This window comes from Biomphalaria glabrata, chromosome 13 (genome assembly GCF_947242115.1).
Source record: "Biomphalaria glabrata chromosome 13, xgBioGlab47.1, whole genome shotgun sequence".
Classification (NCBI taxonomy): domain Eukaryota; kingdom Metazoa; phylum Mollusca; class Gastropoda; family Planorbidae; genus Biomphalaria; species Biomphalaria glabrata.
Window position 1 is genome coordinate 16,010,158 of NC_074723.1, and position 20,152 is coordinate 16,030,309.

At 36.0% G+C, this 20,152-nt stretch overlaps 1 protein-coding gene across 3 annotated transcripts in view; it reads left to right on the forward strand.

Moving 5' to 3' along the window:
- The window catches only part of LOC106074412 (uncharacterized), a 305,001-nt gene that overhangs the window by 110,746 nt on the left and 174,103 nt on the right, over window positions 1-20,152 (forward strand). For all 3 annotated transcript variants that reach the window (XM_056009253.1, XM_056009254.1, XM_056009257.1), the window contains one exon: window positions 5,760-5,795. The gene's annotated coding sequence lies outside the window, so the exon portion shown is untranslated. The remainder of the gene's footprint in view (window positions 1-5,759; window positions 5,796-20,152) is intronic.

Below are 20,152 nucleotides of genomic sequence, written 5' to 3' on the forward strand. Positions count from 1 at the left end.
CAATATTGTTGCAGATGCCTCTCGCGAAAACGAATACATTGTAACTAATTCCCAGTGCGGACATGTTGCTCTAGAATGCTAGATCTATATTTCAATAATACTTGGTTGATCCAGCTCTATCATAAACGTTGAGCCTAATAAATATTATTACTACACAGTTTCATGATGTCTAGTGCTGTAAACGTCTTGTCTGATGTTTGGATCCGAAGTTTAAACCTAGAAAATGTGTAACTAGTATTTATATACAGCCTAAAGAATTAAGAACTAGTAGAAAACTCTAAATAGGAGAGAGGGGAAACTCATAAAAAGACAAAACCAGTCCATTATCAAGTATCTGGTGTGTTCTAAGGATGAGGTGACATAATGGGTCAAGATTTGACTTGGCTTAACTCTGGGGCTTCAACTGAACTCACTTTTGGAGACATTTTTTTTCTACTTAATTCCCACGTTTTAGGACATTGTCACGATGACCTGACAGGATTATATGTCAACCAGTTCATTATTTTCTTTTTTTTTTGACACAAAGCCCAAAATGTTGAACACATTGATGCCATGCAAAAAAAAAAAAATATCAGAAAACAAAATATTTTAATTAAAGCTGTATTTTATCTGGATGTGCGGTGGCTGAGTGGTAAAGCTCTTGGAGTTCGAACTGGAGGTCTTGAGTTCATTTCCTGGTGAAGACTGGTACTTTTACTTTCGGGATCTTTAGTTCAGCCAGCTTTAATGGGTACCGGACATTAATTTGGGCGGTTAAAGGCTGTTCGTCATTGTTCTGGCCACAAGACACCATCGTTAACTTGGCCAGAAAACAGATGCCCTTTACATCATCTGCCCTTTACATCATCTCCCCTTTAGATCGCAAGGTCTGAAAGGGGGAATTTTTTTTTTTACTCAATATTTTATCTCCGTTTTTATTCAGAATATCAAATTGTTCATTTATTTTTCAAGTGTAAGGTTTAATATCTCTATGATCCATTACGTTTTGAAATCTAGACCTTCAGTTTAGGAGTCCAGCGGTTTATCTCCTTCTCACTAAAACCACATCACGTTCTAATCATATTTTTTTTTAAATAGTGGCACCGATAGACCTCTTTCAATAGCTGTTTACTAAGTCCATAACTTAGCGCCCTTCTTTTAGTGACAGTTTCGCCTACTTAAACTGTTGAAGGTTTCAAAAGGGGGGGGGAGGCGGAGGAGCAACTTGAGTGAAAAGATGTTTTATCTACCACTGGTCTTATGATTAGCAAACAGCTGAAACGGGATAATCAGAATATTCTCAAAATCATATTTCCTTTATACCAATCCAGTCGTACTTAGTTGTACCTAGTGTATCAAATCATCAAAAGCTCCTTTGAATTTCAGCAATGAACATTGAACTTTCATAATCATTTCAAAGTATCCATTTACTCAAACACCCAGTCACCTTAGTTGTAAATAACATCCACATAGGGCCCAGGACATATTCTACATTTCCAATCGCACCAGAATGTTGAGTACCATGCATATAGTTGACTCAAAGCTTGAAGGCGAGTCACCGCCCACCAGACTGGCTGGAGGCTATTGAAAATACCGTGACATCGTGATTACAATATGTAATGACCCCTGGGTCGAGGTCGAATGTTGTCAAGCTTACAAAGTCAAAATATATACAAACTGATAGAGACAAAAATGTTAACAGAAAACATATACATGCAGACATAGATATTATCAATATTTTATAGTTGTTTATGTTAATTAGAAAGTTGTTGATGCTAAGTATATGCTAAGTGACTAGCCGTTTACGCTGAGTAAATATTTAGACTATTTAAACCTAAATTTGTGTATTATTGTATTTTGTAATATGATTTTTAGCGGCCTCCGAAAAGGGAATAGATGCTATTAGTTTTGTGTGGTCTGTTTGTCCGTCCGTCCATCCGTCCATCCGTTCGTCCCGTTTAGATCTCGTAAACTAGATAAGAAAATGAAAATCCGACATCATGATATTTTAGACCATTCAAAGTTCTAATGTAACGGCTACTTTTTTCTTATATGAAAACGAAAAATTTAATTTTTTAAATAAACTATGCGAGTGATGCTTTTTTCATAAATATACACCATTTTTACAATATTTACTATTAATTGTGACAACAAATGGGATGCTATTTGTTAAGGGAGATGACAATGTACCATATTTTTAACACATTTATGCAAACGGTTTTAGATTTTTTGTAAAATAAAATAAATTATTTAACAATTGTTTTGCTAAGTTATGTAAGTTCTATCATACTAACTATTAAATTTACAAAAAAATGTTTACTTTTATTTTTAAAAAGAAAAAAAAATTATTATGCATATAAGTGGAACATAATTTAAGACTACAATAAATAACTAGGTGTTCATATTATCACGTGATCTGTTGTCTTAAATAGCAGAAATTATTGTTGTTATATTTTTTGTGTGTTTTTTTCTTAGGCTTTGAATAAGAGATTGACTCTTAAAAGAACAATTAGACAATCATTATATGTCATTAGTTAGTCAGGCTCTCATTGAACTTCTCACCTATCCCTTGGTCTGCTGGACCGTTGGGGCACCACACAGGATCTGTCAACCTTCTTTCTCCACTCTTCTATGTCATTTTTCTTTGATAGAATTTCATTCTAATATTCTTTCGGAAAATATTGAAACCTGCCTGGGTGAACAACTTCGGGTGCGATTTTGAGATTGTGTTTCCACACAAACTGTCTTTGTAACCTTGTTTTTTTTTTCTTTTTTTTTCTTTTTCTTTTTTTTTCTTTGGTAGTAGCATTATTTGTTTGTAATAACATAATTTGTCAAATGTGTAGTTTTAACTATATTCTTAATAGCTTAACTTAATAGCTTTAAGGTATCATTTAGAATACTTCTGAATAGTATGAAAGAACTGTATATAAAAGTAAAGTCCTCCCGTTCAGACCTTGCGGTCTATAAGGCACACGATGTAAGGGTCATCTGTTTCTGTGGACCACGGTTTTACGAGGGTGTCATGTAGCCAGCACTAAGACCAACCGCCTTTACTTTCCCTAACTAATGTCTGGTACCCATTAAAGATGGGTGGACTCAGAGGCGCACAAGATCCCGGAACACCAGGATTCGAACCCGTGACCTCGGTACGGAAGCCAAGCGCTTTACCGCTCAGCCACTGCGCATCCATATATAAAAATAAACAAAGAAAAAAAAGTCATGTGTAAAAAATAAACTATTGTTTATACCAAATAACGTTCGTCATTATTTCTATATACAAACTACTATAAACCTGTCGTAAACGTTGTATGTATTGTTCTGAGTACCATAACATAGTAGCCAGAGCTTTGGCGCTATTATTAACAGCCCTAAATATTGAATAACATACAATGTAATATAAAAGACACCAGGCCTGGACATGGTGTTAGAAGAATTGCTGAAGTACGATGGAGAATGCATTGCTGGATGAATGACTGATCTCCCCTAAATGTAGCTAGCAAAGACCCTGAAGACTGGCAGAAAGGAATATTAATAAAACTAAAAAAAAAATGGCAACCTGGCGGACTGCAACAAGGTATCACCCTCCTCTCAGTTCCAGGTTAAGTCTTCAGTACTGTACTACTAAGATGATTATGTAAACAAAAGCTGATGATAAGTTTTGTAGATTTAACAAGAAGAGTTTGATTGCCCTCATCACAACTTAAGCATGGACTTACTAAGATAATATGGTATCCCACTATTCCAGAACAACTTGCAAACTCTACAACAAACCTAGCTGTTGCCTAAGAACAGAGCTTTTCAACATCGACGACGGGTGTGAGACAAGGGTGTATCTTATGCCCATTTCTCTTTCTGATAGCCATCGACGACATCAAAAAGGAAAGCTAAAAGAATGGATCAGGCTGCATTGGGTATTCCTTGGTGTGACTTAGATCGACCTGAGCACGTAGATTTTGCAGACGATATAGCATTACAATTAAATGTATACAAGAAATGGTATATGAAAACCACATAACACACATACACATGACTACGAAATCAATACACATATAATTACAAGATAATACACACAGAACTGCATTATTGCAATAATTACAAGATAATACTCACACAGTCACTTATTACATGATAATACCCACACAGTCACATGATACTACACACTTAGTCACGTGATATATTCAAGACAGACACACTCTTGTACACAAAGCGCGTACATTATGTTTCTGTTTGAGCCAGACCATTGAAGTAGAGCGTTGCTTCAGTCTCAGTGTGAAACAAACAAGTTCTTGTACTTTTCACTTTTTTGAGTCTTAGCAGACAGCAGTTAGCCACTTCAAGTCATTTAACGTAAATTTAGCAATTTATGTGAAGTGAGGCCTTTTTATCTTCTCAACTCTTCCAAAGCTTCGTTGTTAATGAAGTGGTGATGAGGTTGTCTCCACTTTTTTACAAAGCTTATATGAACTCACGGTGTGTCTTGCACACGTTATTTCTTTCACTTGCCATTCTCGGATCAAGTTAAAATTTTGCACAATCCACGATGACTGACAACACATTAATGTCCTAATTAATAAATTTTGTTTCATTTAAAGGCAGTGAGGCCTACTAAGTCAAGGGGAGAATAGAATTGTGTATTGAATCAGGTCGTTCACTAACATTTTAAAACTTACAATAGACTATAAAACCAAATTCTTTTATATTAAGTTGGCCTTCATCGTGAAGGATCAAATTCGAATTCATACTCGAGAAAACTTTTTTTTTGTTTTGAAAAGGCAGCACGGAAACCTTCTCCCAGATACCTTCTTTCTCCTCCATCAATCCTAACCCACTAGTCCTTACAATGGAAAGCGCACTGAGCTAGACGTTGCGTTAAACAAAAACAAAAAAAAACAATAATCAAAATATTTCCACCAGTACAAATTTCATAACTCACAATTTTTAGTCTATATCTACTAAAAATTATTTACATGATTGGTTTATAAAAATGTATGCTATTTCATTCATTTTAAGCTTCCTCTTTTTTGTTATTCTATTTTTTTATTGTTTGATGTGTACTTTCCCAGCAGGTTTATTCATGTGCAAATAAATGGTGTGTATTGCCGCACTATTAAAGAGGGGGGAGGGGTAAAGCATCTAATATAACAGTATTTCTATGAATGGTAATTGCATTTATTGATTTTTTTTTTTTTTTTTGATATTTGAAAAAAAAAAATTTGCAACGTTTGGAAAATAAAACCAAGGTAACAAATCAAGCTCGTGTTGACACACCAACTCGTAGGCGGTCCTAGTTGGTTGGTAATGAAGGACAAAGGTCATGTTTCAATTGACAATAAGATTGTCAATAAGACAATTTACATCATAAAAAATTATGACGAAGCAACAAGGGGAGATCAGCTACTACCCAAGAAAAATAAGATGGCGAGAATTACGTATAGATGAAATCGGCGCTATTAGAATATGGGCATTTTTACAATGCAACTAATTCAATAGGTGCGACAATTACCTTTATCTATTAATAATACTACAGCTTTTGATTACAAAAGTAATTTATTGCCGAATGCTGACATACAGGATCATCTTTGTGAACTAAATGTTTTTTTAAATATTCACGTCTGGGTTTATTGAAAACGTACAAGAGTTTTCACATATATCCTTGTACTCTTCAGGTTCCTGGCTAGACACTTCGACAATCAGTCTTTGTTAGTTTTATATGCTGTTCTCACAAACTTATAAGTAATTCTTTGCTTCATGGTGATTCTATTTATTTTCATCCCCAGATTTGGATATTCCTCAGCTCTGGCTCTTCTTGAAGGGTAAGTAATTAGTCATTGGTCTGTCATTAAGTAGATTGTTCGTTTTGAGTAAACTTTGGTTTAGATTCAATGAAAGTTATCGGTATTTAGACGAAAGAGTTACACTGCCTGGAAAGGATGAAAGAAAAATACGATAAATATTTATTTGTTTTTAATTAGCCTACTTTGAAGATTTCATCTGTGGTGGATAACTTATACATTGCTTACAATATGGGATGTTTCTGATGTAAAGAATATGTGTGTTGATAATATATGTACATGTACTTTAGAAGGTCTACCATTATTTCTTTGCAATTTATTGTAAAATCACATAACTTAACTCTATCGCGTGAAGCAAAATACACTTTTTATTATATAATGTTTATTTTTTAGTTGGCAATATTGCCAGCTCCTCTACCACCAAAGCGAAAGCCAACTTAACCTGCGATATATGTTGACGGGAGTGTCTCTCCAAAATAGGGCTCCACAGTCACATGAAAAAGTGTTGGAGATGAACCATGGTTGTGCTACGACTGAAGGAGACAAACTAGCTAACTACTTGCCTCCTTGACATTGTTCAGTTGACCTATGTTTTTGTTATTTATCCATGTCGCTTTCCCTTCTTTATCTGTTACTGTATTTTATTGCCTAAATTATGCCAACCAGATATTACAAACGGAAATGTTAAGAACACAGAGATTACTGTTGAAAATGTATTCTAAAATATCCACACTAAAATCACCGTAGAGAATATTTCTATTTCAAACAGAACATAAAATGGACTCGAGTTATTCTGCAATCTTCTCTAGAGAAAACGTATTTCTAATCCAACGGTTCCCAAAAGGAAACAAAGGAAAGAGCTTGTACCTGACTGATGTGGTGGTTTGCCCTTTATAGGTGGCCGTCGTCTGAGTCTTAGTGAACGTAAACATGAAATAGGACTATAGGTTATTGAAACAATAGATACGTAACCAAACAAAGTCATTTATTACCAATAGTTAATTATATAAATGGTCTTATCTTTATGAAAGATTCTTGTGTTATCAGGTGAAATAAATAATTGTGCTTGATCCGAAATTGGGTGTGGGAGAAATAGCGTGTACCACCATTAGGCCAGAGAAACACACAGACAGAAAGAGTGAGTTGATATAATCTTTGTAAAAAGAGAGAGAGAGAGAGAGAGAGAAATAACGAGAAAGAGAAAGAAACGAGATAGAGAGAGAGAGGAGAGAAGTGCAATCAATAACAAATAAGCTACTTAATTTAATACTCACTTAACTGCAACCCGATAGACATTTAACATTTTTTATTTTTTCACTGTAACAAAAATGCTAAATTAGTTATGAAAGTATAATGTAACCATCTTAATCCTGACATATAGATACTGCTTGTAATAAACGTCTGCTTGTAAAAAAAATAGATCCTTATAATAAAAGTGTATCAAAAAAAGCAGAGACCAGCATGCTTCTCTTTATAGAAATAGTCATATCTTAATTTGATGAAAAAAAAAAACCTTCATGATACGGTTCGGTCGTTTCATGTTTGTTTAGAGATAATATTTCAAGAGATTGCTATGTCACATTGCTAACACGGTAAAGAGTTACATCCTAAGCCTCCCCCCTTTCTTGTGTGCCTATTTTAACTACTATATGTGCGTGCTTGTGTGTGATGTTAAAGTGTAATGAGTTAATAAAAGCTTTCTAAAAACGCAGTAACACAGGGGCGGCAAAAGACGCGGACCTCGGGCCACATGAGACTCGCAAAGTATTTTCATACGTACCGACAAATTTTACAAATAGGATTACTAAAATATAGTGTAGTCCCGATAATCCGAACTTCGGTACGCCAAAACTCCGTTTCATTCGAAACCGAAATAAGGATATTTTTTATTCCTAAAAAATCTACACAACTACTTTGACTACTGTATAAGAAACATTTCGGTCTCTGGTCACGTACTACATACACAGAATTGGTGTCAGATAGAGGGAATAGCATAAATTGTGCCTATCACTCTATCCTGTGACAGTTTATGTATTTGCACTTTTATTTTAGTCATAATTTCGCTTGATCCGAAATATTCGTTAATCCGAAATGGTAGAATCCCAATCATTTCGAACTACAAGACTCCATTTTAATTTGGGAAATGGGAGATACATTTTCAAGACTTAGGATTTGAAGATCACACTCCGGAAATGAGGTCATTACACACGCAACTTATAATCTAAAATCGACAAAGATGTACTGTCAAGTATTATAAGTTTATAGTTTCACTCCAAGTGTTTGTCGGTAATCAACATGCATGTGTTAAGGTCAAGGTTGAACAAGTTATTTGTAAAGCCAATAGTTCTGAAGTTGAATAGGTTTACGATTAAAAGAATCATTCTGCTCCTTGACTTCCCTTGCCAACTATTCACTATAAGGTAAACAATACAAATGTTAGTCCCAAGCGTTCTTGACGTTGCTTATATTTAACAAACAAAACAAACACTATACAGTCGAATAAACCATTTCACAGATTATCTCTGGTACGTGTTTAAACGTTGATTAGATCCAGCTGACATAATCCACTATCTGGTACCTGCAGCTTTGTACATCTAGAACTAGACATAACAATGTCTCCTTTTCAGTATACAATGCGTACAAGTTCGGTAATTAGTTGTATTCGCCTTGCTAAGTATGTGTCAACAAAGAGAGATGTTTCATTTAAAAAAAATGTATACCTTTATCTTTTAAAAAAAAATGTTCTATTCGAAACTGTCGCTTGGGGGGGGGGGGGACAATGTGGCGGTCTTGCGATATTTGTCCGTCGTTATTCTAGTTTCAAGATGTCCTCTAGAATGTGTAAATTTAGATCATATAAATGATATATTTTGGTTGAGCCGGAAATCAACTAGTAGGTGCCTTATCTTTCAAGGCCAAAATAAGTCTCGTTACTTGAGCTTTGATTGTATCTAGGTCGTTAGTGTGTCAAACGTCAAAGTTTGGGGTAAAGCTAGGCTTCGTGAAAATGAAGATCCCTTGTCAAAGCGCCTTCAATATCTATCTATCTATCTATCTATCTATCTATCTATCTATCTATCTATCTATCTATCTATCTATCTATCTATCTATCTATCTATCTATTATCTATCTATCTATCTATCTATCTATCTATCTATCTATCTATCTATCTATCTATCTGTCTACCTGTCTGTCTTTAATTCCGTCTACGTTTGTCTGTCTGCGTGTCTATCAAAACAATTCTATATATCTTTAGGTTTCGGTCAAGCGAGGCATAACAGTACATCATCCATTTCCCTTTTTTTCCCCTTAACATACTCTTGAAAATACTATAGTACTTAGTACCATTATCTTGAAGTCCTTGTACTAGACTTTTTTTAAATTTCGAAAAATAAAAAATTCTTTAGTTAACATCCTAGTACTAAAGACTTAAGTGGGTCAACGAAGCGAAATGGAGGCTGATGACGTAATGTCGCTATTGATTTCAACATATTGTATTGGATTGATAAAACAGAAATAATCTTCAAACAAGAAAAGAAAAGGCCAACTTTGAATAGAGAATCTGCCCTAATGGACAAAACACAAGCCAGCTAATGGATGTAACATTATTATTAAGGGAGATTATCTGAAATAATGCAGAATGGTCTTGGAATTTAATAAATGATTGTCTGGGAAAAGGTATGAGAAATGTCGCGACCTGATTGTTGACAAATCTTATTATGGGGAACGATTTGTTTTCTTTGTTAATGTGTAAATGTTTTCTGTCTGTCTGTGAATATATTGTCTGCATGCTTTCTTTATATGCTCTCTTGTCCAACATTCTTTTCTCAGACTCTGGTTCCTCAATTGATTCCCGATACAATGATTGAGTGTGGAGCATTGTTAATGTAATATCAATAAGATACAAGTCCTTTTGATTTTTTGGCATCAGATCAAATTTTCAAATTAATATTAATTTATACCATTTTTTTTCAACTTTTACTTACCGCTTGCGAGTAACAGTCTTAAATTCGTTTACTTTATCTAACATACACTTTGCAGAAGAGCATGCCCTGTATGAATATATTATAGAGTATTACATACATTTCGATTAGCTTGATATATATATATATATATATATATATATATATATATATATATATATATATATATATATACATATATATATATGGCTCCTTTTGTCTCGAAAGGCAATGGATGCGCCCTAATGAGTCACTGGTTTTGGCTTAATCTTGAGACGGGGCAGAATCTGGTGTGGCTAATCAAGCCAATTCTAGAACGGCAGACTTTGCCACAATTCGTACATGTGTATGCCTCTGATGTAGGGCTAGCAGATAGGGCAGCTTTCTTTTTATCCCTCTTGATTAAAGCCGCTTCAATTCTTTTGTTCTCAGCAAGGGTTGTCCCAGCACGCACAGTCTGTCTCCATGCACTCCGGTCTTTGGCTATGTTTTCCCACATACTTTCGCTGATGCCTGAGGCTCTCATGTCTCGCTTGCAGACATCTCTATATGTTAGTCTTGGGCGGCCCTTGGGTCTGACTCCTTCCACAAGCTCAGCATATAAGATATCTTTCGGGATTCTGCCATCTGGCATGCGGGTGACATGTCCGAGCCAGCGTAATCTTCTTTGTGTCAGGAGAGCATACATGCTGTTCATATTGGCCAATCTTAAAACTTCCTGATTGGAGACATGGTCCCTCCAAGAGATGCCCATTATGCGTCTCAGGCAGCGCAAGTGGAAACTATTCAATCTGTGCTCTTGGTACATGTATGTTGACCAGCTCTCACTGCCATAAAGGAGAGTGCTCACAACACAGGCGTTGTAGACTAGGATTTTGGTCGCTGTGGTCAATTTACCATTTTCCCAGACGCGCTTGGAGAGTTTTGCCAATGCTGTGGTAGCTTTTCCTATCCTTTTTGTCAGCTCGATGTCTAAGTCTAGGTTACTGACAATTGTTGAACCCAAGTAGGTAAATTCCTGCACCACTGAAAGGGTGTGGTTCCCAATTTGTATTATAGGTATTTCTGCGACGTCTTGTGCCAGGATTTCGGTCTTGGAGAGACTTATAGTAAGGCTAAACTCTTGACAAGCAGCTGCTAAGGCGTTCACTAGCTTCTGTAGACCTCCTTGTGAGTGAGATACGAGTGCCGCGTCATCGGCAAACAGCAGCTCCCTTATCAAGATACGACGCCTTTTCGTTTTGGCTTTAAGACGTGCCAGGTTAAAGAGCCTTCCATCGGATCTGCTATGGATGTATATTCCGTCTTCCAGGGATTTAAAAGCACTGGATAGTACGACTGAGAAGAAGATGCCAAATAGTGTAGGGGCCAGTACACATCCTTGTTTGACACCGCTCTTAATGGAGAATGGCCTGGAGGAAGAACTTTCAAACTGAACGGTGCCCTGCATATTTTCGTGAAAAGCTGACACTAGTTTTCTTAACTTATTTGGGCAGCCGATTCTCTCTAGTACAGCAAACAGACCGCTTCTGCTAACAAGGTCAAAGGCCTTGGTCAAATCAATAAATGCTATGAAGAGGGGCTGCTTTTGTTCTCTGCTCTTCTCCTGTAGCTGCCGAAGAGAGAAAATCATATCTGTTGTAGATCTACCTGCCCTAAAGCCACACTGCGACTCTGGATAAACACGATCTGCCAGGATCTGTAATCGCTTTAGTAATACTCTAGCAAAAGCCTTTCCGACTATGCTAAGCAGTGAGATGCCTCTGTAATTGTTACAATCAGAGTGGTCGCCTTTATTTTTATAAATTGTAACAATGTTGGAGTCTTTCAATTCCTGGGGGACCACAGCACTGTGTCTCATGGAGGCACCCTAGGTCTGGGCACTGGCACCAGCTGGATATGATACTGACACGAAAAAAGGACATTGGAAATATACTGCTGACACGTAGCTACCAAAGCGCGGATTGTGATACTGATCATACTTTAGTGTCCTGCCGGACAAGACTGCTGCCAACTAAGATCCACACATCATAGGGAAAAAGAAAATCACGCCTGAATACTACTAGCACAAAAAATCCTGATCTTTGCACCGAATTTGAGAACAAATTAGAGGAAGCTTTTAAAAACTTCTCTGTGACTGAGGTAGAAAAAAGCTGGACGTTTATGCGTGATACAATCTACCAAACATCATCACTGGTCTTTGGAAACAAAACCAAGAAAAGCGAAGACTGGTTTGAAGCTAGTCTACCAGAAATGGAAACTGCCACTACGAACAAGAGAGCAGCCATGCTAATCTACAAGAAGGATCCCACCCCAAGCAACTTAAAAAGGCTCAGAGCTGCACGTAACAATGCCCAAAGAGTAGCGAGACAATGTGCTAACAAATACTGGCAGGAGCTATGCGAAGATATTCAATCTTGTGCCGACTGTGGTAACATAAGAGGACTATATGAGGGCATGAGAAAAGCCTTTGGACCTCACACCAGCAAGTGTGCTCCGCTCAAGTCAAAAGATGGCTCAATCATCAGCGATCGTGCGCTGCAAATGGAACGATGGGTTGAACACTATGCAGAACTCTACCAGATTGAAAACGCCATCTCACCAAATGCTGTTTCCAACTTCCCATCACTTCCAGTTTTGACGGAATTAGACGAAACGCCCTCAGTAAAGGAGCTGAGCATTGCCATTGACATGCTTGCACATGGGAAAACACCCGGAGGAGTTGGCATTCCTGCTGAAGTAATTCAGGCTGGAAAACATGCCCTAATCAAACCACTCCATGAACTGCTAAGCTTGTGTTCGAAACAAGGAATGGTCCCCCAGGAATTGAAAGATATATATATACACGTGTGAAACAAATAGATAGGTTGATAGATAAATGGCATGAATGTTATAACAGAGAGTAAATGGTCAAGTAGCCTAAGCCCTTTCAGGCCTTGCAATATAAGTTTCAGATGATGTAAAGGTCATCTGTTTCTTTGGCCACCTTTAACGAGTAAGGCGTCATGTGACAAGCACATCGACCAACCGTTTTTTTTTTTCCTCAATTAAAGTCGGTTTGCCCTTTAGAGTTGGGTGGATTATGAGCGTCCTTAAAATCCCCAAATAAAAAATCCCAGTCCTCACAAATATTTGAGCCAGTGACCTCTTGTTCGGAAGGCAAGCGCTTTACCACTCAGCCACCATAATAGAGAAGACTGCTATTTGTGTTAACATGTCAACACTTGTACACTATAATTGTATGTCTCTCCTTCCCCCCACGGTTTTGTACAGTGTTGCCGTGGAAGTAATACATTATTGTATTTGTAATTGTTTAATGTTCTCATGTCTGTTTTGAGGTGTTATTCATCGTAAATAATGTATGTCATGGGTCTCACAAATATCGCCCATGTTTGACATATGTGTTTAAGATATGTATGAAAACGGTTCTGCACCGCTGATGTCGGTGAGTATCAAAGTAAAGGTTTTCATTTTCTCATAGTAGACTCAGAAACACGCAGAAACACGCAGAAACATGTAGACTCAGAATCACGCATACTCAGAAAACTGACTAGAATGAGACAAGTCTGCTTCTGATTTCTTTTAGCCAGCTCTTTAACCCTTATTCCAATGCTCTATAAGAGCTAAACTGACTCGATTATGTAAAATAGCATTGCGTCTTAGCGCGATCAATTAAGGCTGGCTTACATAGTTAAAGACATGGTAATATCACATCTCGTGTGGCACGACCTGACATCGGCGGTGAAAGTGAAAAGGGCAATAAATGCCGATGTGAGCCTCTTGGCTCTACCTCCAGACGTCCCCAGTTTGAATATCTGGCCATCTTGTCATGCCATATCATGTGAGAAATCTGGCATTTATTCCGGCCTTTATGCATCTGCGTGGATCTGCAAAGAGCTTTATAAATATTTGCCCAGGCTCAACGAGACGAAACGAAATATATTTAGATTGTATAAAAAAAAAACTTTTCTTAATAAAAAAAACAAAACCTTAATGCTAAAGTAATCGATGAAATAACTGTAAAAAAAAAAATATTCATCTCTGTTTGATCACTTTTCAGAAGAATGGATCCCATGTTGATGTGACAGAGAGTTTCTTTTATGTTATTAAAAATGTTACTTTGTCTGTAGTATAATGATTTGTATTTTACATATTATTTGCTCTTAGTTAAAACTATATTTTTCTATGATGTTGGATAATAATATTAGAAATTCTAAAAGAATGTTTCATTTGATCAATAAACTGTAAAGGTGAAACGTAAGATGAAGCGAAGTTCTCCTTTCAGATCCTGCGATCTATACGGCTTATGGTGTAAAGGTCATCTGCTTCTGTGGCTCACGGTTAGCGAGGGTGTCAAGTGGCCAGCACAACGACCAACCGTCTTTGTTTTTACTCATCAAATGTTTGGTACTCATTAAAACTGGGTGGACTCAAAAGGCGCCCTAAAGATCCCAAATTTAAAAATAAATGTAGTCTTAAACAGGATTCGAACCCGGTATCATAATTTCAAAAACTGCGTTTAGAAACGTAAGATTATGTTTCCATTTTTAAACTATCTGATGTGCACTTAGCTATATCTTTCTTTATGCCATGTATGATAAACATCTTGTTTAGAGCTATTTAATGAATGATTCACTTCTAAGTATCTTTCATTCGGTACATTAGATTTAATAACTGAAAGCCATAATTTGTGACTCCTAACGTTTGGTTAAGTATATCGGAAGCAATGTTAATATATACCAAACTCAACGTACACACCATTGTCAGTAAAGATTATCTCTGGAAAATTCAACAAGGGAAACAATAGACTGTAGCGTCTGGAAAATCCTTTCCTGAAGAACGCTAAAGACAATCTTGAGAACATCTTCTATGCTGACTTTTTTTTTATCTTTTCACTAAAAGTCTTCCTGCAGATATCCATTCATTCAAGTTTTAAATTCCTAACTCTTATTTTCTTGAGAATTTAGTGTCAATGTTTATTATTAATATCTGCCTGTGGCTCTTCTTTGAACTCAAAATTTTAATGCCTCGAAATACAATATTTGGATGTAAACTTTAACCAGTGGCGCCGAAATAAGTTGAGCATTGGCATTTAAACCCTCAGTTGTTTTGATTGAAATGTCCTTAGTTATTACAAATCCTATTAATGGTTTCTGTCTTACTCTTTCAGTCTTTCATTCCTCCCTCCCACTCTTAATTTCTTCCTCTCCCTCCCTCTGACTCTTTCTCTCAGTCATGGCATCTTACTTTCAATAACTCCGTTCCTCTATATCTCACACTCTTTCGTTCATCCTCTCTCTCTCTCTCTCTCTCTCTCTTTCCCTCATTTGTTCCTTACTTTCATTTTGTTGGTTTGTTTGTTATGAAGAGCTGAGCTCCTAGAATATTTCAATCAATGCTAGGTATCGTATAAAGGGTTTCACTAAACTATCGTCTCCAAAAATTCTGCGGTTGGACAAAATATCATTGACCGATGACTTGATGTGTACAGATGATTTATGAGGGGATGTAAATCTGGTTAGTTGATGTGCTGAAAACACACTGCCAGTATACATCTCGTAGCAAAACTGGAGTTAGCAAACTCTGCCCATTATGTGAGAAATTTCTAAAAGGTTTCAATAAATTAGTGGAGGCTTAAACTTAAGCCTATCGTGTATTCCTACAACGAACTGGGACAACAACAAACAGGCTTTTGGACGACAACATTGACAAATATTCGCATATCACGTAAAGGTTACTCGAACTTTTTGTCACGCGACCGAACTTTGAATTAGTTTATTGACATAGCTACAAGAACAACAAACATTTTTTTATATATATTTAGAAACAATATGCCACGTGCAAACAGAAAAAAAAATATTTTGAACATTTTCAGAAGAATCGAATTGACGCTCTTCTTTCTCAAATGCTTTGAACTGGTAGAGAGAAATTGTGTCAGGAATGCTTTGAACTGGTAGAGAGAAATTGTGTCAGGAATGCTTTTAAAGCTTTGTAATCTCTTCTGACTTATTTATAGCTTATGAATTTCTCCATTATATTGGTATTAATTGTCAAGGCAGTACTACTGTATGGTTCTGAAACATGGAGAAAAACTGAAGTGGCCACAACATAGAAACACACATACCCACACTTCATAACACCACTCTGCTATCCTTTTGTTGGCTGCAGTCTTAATAAATAAGTCGCCATTTTATGTTTGCTTTGTCTTATCACGTTTAACAAGACTTGTCAAAATATCAAGATTTGGGGGTACGGGGATCAGCTAACGCAGTCTGCAAGCTTGCAAGCTAATTTTAATGTGGCACAAACCCAATGAGTTTCAGGTGATTTAGGTGATATTAATGAGTAGAGGAAATATATTTTTGTGTGTGTATGTTATAAATAGTACACAAAAATGAAATTTGAGACATTTGTCGCTACCCTTGTAAACAATGCTCTGTAAATCTCCAAATATATAATATTTCAAAAAGGCATTTATAAATATTTTTTTTTTGTTCATTTTATCTAGCATGACTTTGTCGAAATATAATTTATAAATAAACCTTTTCTTTTCTAAATCCATTTTTACAAAGACCAGAATGTATAACAGCTAATATGTCTAAGACAAGAAACAGTCAAATAACGGTGAAAGACGCAAGAAGTACGCAGATGCACTCTGGCAAGATTCCAACTCACGATTTCTTAAAGCGAACTTAACCCCTACACGCACAAATGAAATGAATTAACGCTTCCCATTCCCACCAGAAAGCCTGCAGTCTAAAGTTCTTTTCGCTGTTTTGATAAATTTCTTGCTTTCTTATTCCTTGCACATTTTCCTGTCCTTGAGCGGACCCATCAAACAAAAGATTCCCGGGGACTCATGCGGAGTCACCTGCGGGGCATCGTGCGGTCTGAACAGAGATTAGAATAATCAGGTTAATTAATAGCAAACAGTGCACTTTAATGAAATATGTAGGGCTTGCAGTAAACTTTAAATCATTGAATCATCTTTCATTTAGTTCTAAACTTTATAAGAAAGAAAGACACCAACGGAAAAAGAGAACACCTGATATTGCACTTCTGCTCGACGGTGATAAGGAAGTAGTTTAATTTTGAATTGGAAGAATCAACATCGCAACATCCTAAAGTTTCAAAGTAAATTTAAAAAAACGTGAAAACAGAACTAGACTTGTGATGTTCAAGTAGATGAGACTTCTTCTAAACTGTTCGATGTGAGCTAAGAAACGAATTAGCGCTATCGTAGAGCTTAGTATAGTAACGTATCAGTTTGTAAGAGCTTAGAGCTATGCGGCAGCGCACAAGTTGCTAGATCTAGATTTAGTTCTAGATCTAAATATAGATTCAAGATCTAAGTCTAGGTCTAGATCTAGAACTAGATCTAAGTCTAGGTCTAGATCTAGAACTAGATCTAAGTCTAGGTCTACATCTAGAACTAGATCTAAGTCTAGGTCTAGATCTAGAACTAGATCTAAGTCTAGATCTACATCTGAAATAGATATAGAATCTTGATATAGAATCTACTAGTCTATATTTAGACTAGAACTCGTATGACTTTAATCTTATTTAGACTGTCACATGTATGCCCATAAAATGAGGATATGTCAAAACTGCGCGCTATAAAAGTAGTTAGTTATTTTTGAAACTTATAACTAAAACTAAGTTTGTATCAAAATTCTTTTTTAAAAACAATATTTGAATCAGTATTCTATTCCATGAGTTAGTTAATAAATGGAAAATCTATTTTATAATGATCCATTGATACTTTTGCCATTGTGACCTTAGATGCAAATTTTTTGTACCAATGCGCATATCTATGAATGAAGCTTGATTTCTTAATGAAGAAGTCTGTGACCTTTTCAAGAGACATACCTTCCCTGAAGGTTTATATTCAAAAGTGGTGTCTTTTTTTTTTGAAAACTCTGCTTGCATAGATAATTTTAAAAAATTAGATGGTTCACTTTCGGAAAAGAAAAAATTAGCCGTTGCATCAGAACTTTGAATGATCTAAAATATCATGATGCCCGATTTTCATTTTCTCTTCTAGTTTCTGATATCTAAACGCGACGGACGGACAGACAGGCCACACAAAACTAATAGCGTCTTTTCCCCTTTCGGTGACGCCAAAAGTATCTAAAAAGTAGTATAAATAAACTGAATTGTAAAGATCGAACTTATTGTCCTGAAAAGAGATTCATTAATTAGCATTTGTTTGTCTGCTTGTTATTTCTTAAACTATGTCATTTGTTAAAGTTACTAGGTGGGTATTCCACATACTCTAGCACCAATTGGCGTGAAGTTAACAATCAATAAACTTAATTTATTTATCTTAATGTTGCAGAGAACAAAATACAAAAAAAGTTAATGAGGCTTAACATTCAAAGCTTAGCGACAGACACATTGATTTCGTTTTACTTACATTATTGAAATTTTGTGCGACAAAACAAATGGGTAATTTCTTGTTTCTTTCACTGAGCAAGGACTTTGTTGTGAATTAAAGCTGCAACAAAACTGACAAGTTAACCAGGCGTAGCGAAAGTTGTAACTTTTGTTGTTGACCATAAATTCAAATACCACTCTTTAGAGGTGAAAACATTTTTCTCTGAACACAAATAAAAAAATAAAATAAATAAATAAAAGAGTTAATTACCTAGGATAACAGAAATGTATTCCTAGTGTGCAGTTGTACAAACCTGTTGCTATGTGTTTTGCTAGAATATTTGTTACGAGTGTTTTATGCTATTCTGTAGACCATGTTACACGTAGACTATGTTATAATATAATGTGTGTTAATAGTGTTTTATGTTTACATGTGTTTCAAATGTGGAGTTATAATGTGTGTAACTATTGCGTTATGTCTTCATATGTTACAAGTTGCTATTATGCATTATGTTACATGTGCACTATGCTATAGGTGGGTCGATTTTGTGATTTCTTTCCTAGCTCTTAATTTGAATGTTCTAGAATGACACAAGCTGGACTGAAGTGCAAAGTTATAAAATTGTGTCATTCAAATTAAACATAACAACATTAAAGCCGTTTACGACTATGGCTGGAATTGTGTGCACCCAATGAAACAACGTTCACATCTCAAGCAACCTTAACATATAGCTTCTTGTTACAGTTCCTGCGGTGAGCGCTCTGCACTGCCGACACAATTGATCTGGGTTTAAAGCCTGCCTGCTCCAATCCTCTGCCATCCTGTGGAGGTTGCCTTTTATGTATAATCTTAAGTTTTGAATGCTAACGTTTTAACTTTCCAATCTCGTAAGTGAAGTATGGTGACATGGTGAGTATATATTGAAGTATCTATTTAACTAGACAATGTACCTAATGCTGCAGCTTTGTTGTTATATCCTTGGGGATAATGACAGGGATGTGTAATGTTGTTTTTAATCACTTTCAAATAGTGCTCCGCTCAGTCAATTTAAAATTGTATTTTGACCCCAGGTAGAGGGAGAAAGTACGAATAGTGTGTCCAGACCTCTGAATATAATTGTTATGGTGTGTATGTGTGTGTATATGTGTGTTTCGTAGGTGATGGAGAAAAGAAGTTAAGTGATTGGTTGGTGGATGTGCAGTGTAGAACTACTAAATATAGGCTGATCTGTCATAATTTACGTGAAGAACGGCAGACGATCTATAGAGACATGAAAGAGTAAAGACGTGTTTTTTTCTGAGCTAGATTTTGTTTAATTATCAGTTTATACCATTACTATTAGATCTTTATCTCAAGTTAAATCTGTAAAAATAAAAACAAACATTATATTGAGTTTTTTGTTCACAAGAGAAGTTTGTTCAAGTTAGACTTTATTTATTACAAATATAATATGCCTATATCGGTTAAGTAGTACTAGCTGTTGGAAGCTGCAAGCTAATGACCGACTTACAATACTAATACAATTATACGCCAGTTTAAAAAGCGTTCATCTTATCTCAGTATAATGAACTATATCATTTAATTAAAGAGCCTCACCACTGCAGTTACACCAAAAGAGTGGTTTCTGTTCATCTACAAATCTACATAGAGTCATAGACTATACTAGTTAGAATCGATACTCGGGTCATAAATCTGATTTCAATAATAAATGCGAACATTACCACCGTGACTACGACTGCTTGTGACATGACGGCATTCCCAAGTCGTCCATTTGGATAGATAACTGTGTCTGGCAGTGTTTAGACTCTAGAACTTTGAAAACAGTTTTATGGGTATTGATCACATCCCCCTTTCCAACACCCCATGCATTGAATAGTCTTGCAACGCCCTTGACAAAAAAGTGGTAGTTATGCCACCGTGACTATATTTACTGTTAAGAGTACGTCATTTAGGTTAGAACATATACGAAATATATAGGTCTGTTGATTCAGTTTCAGTTTCTCTATTTAGTTTAGTTCAATTTCCGATGTTCGGATCTC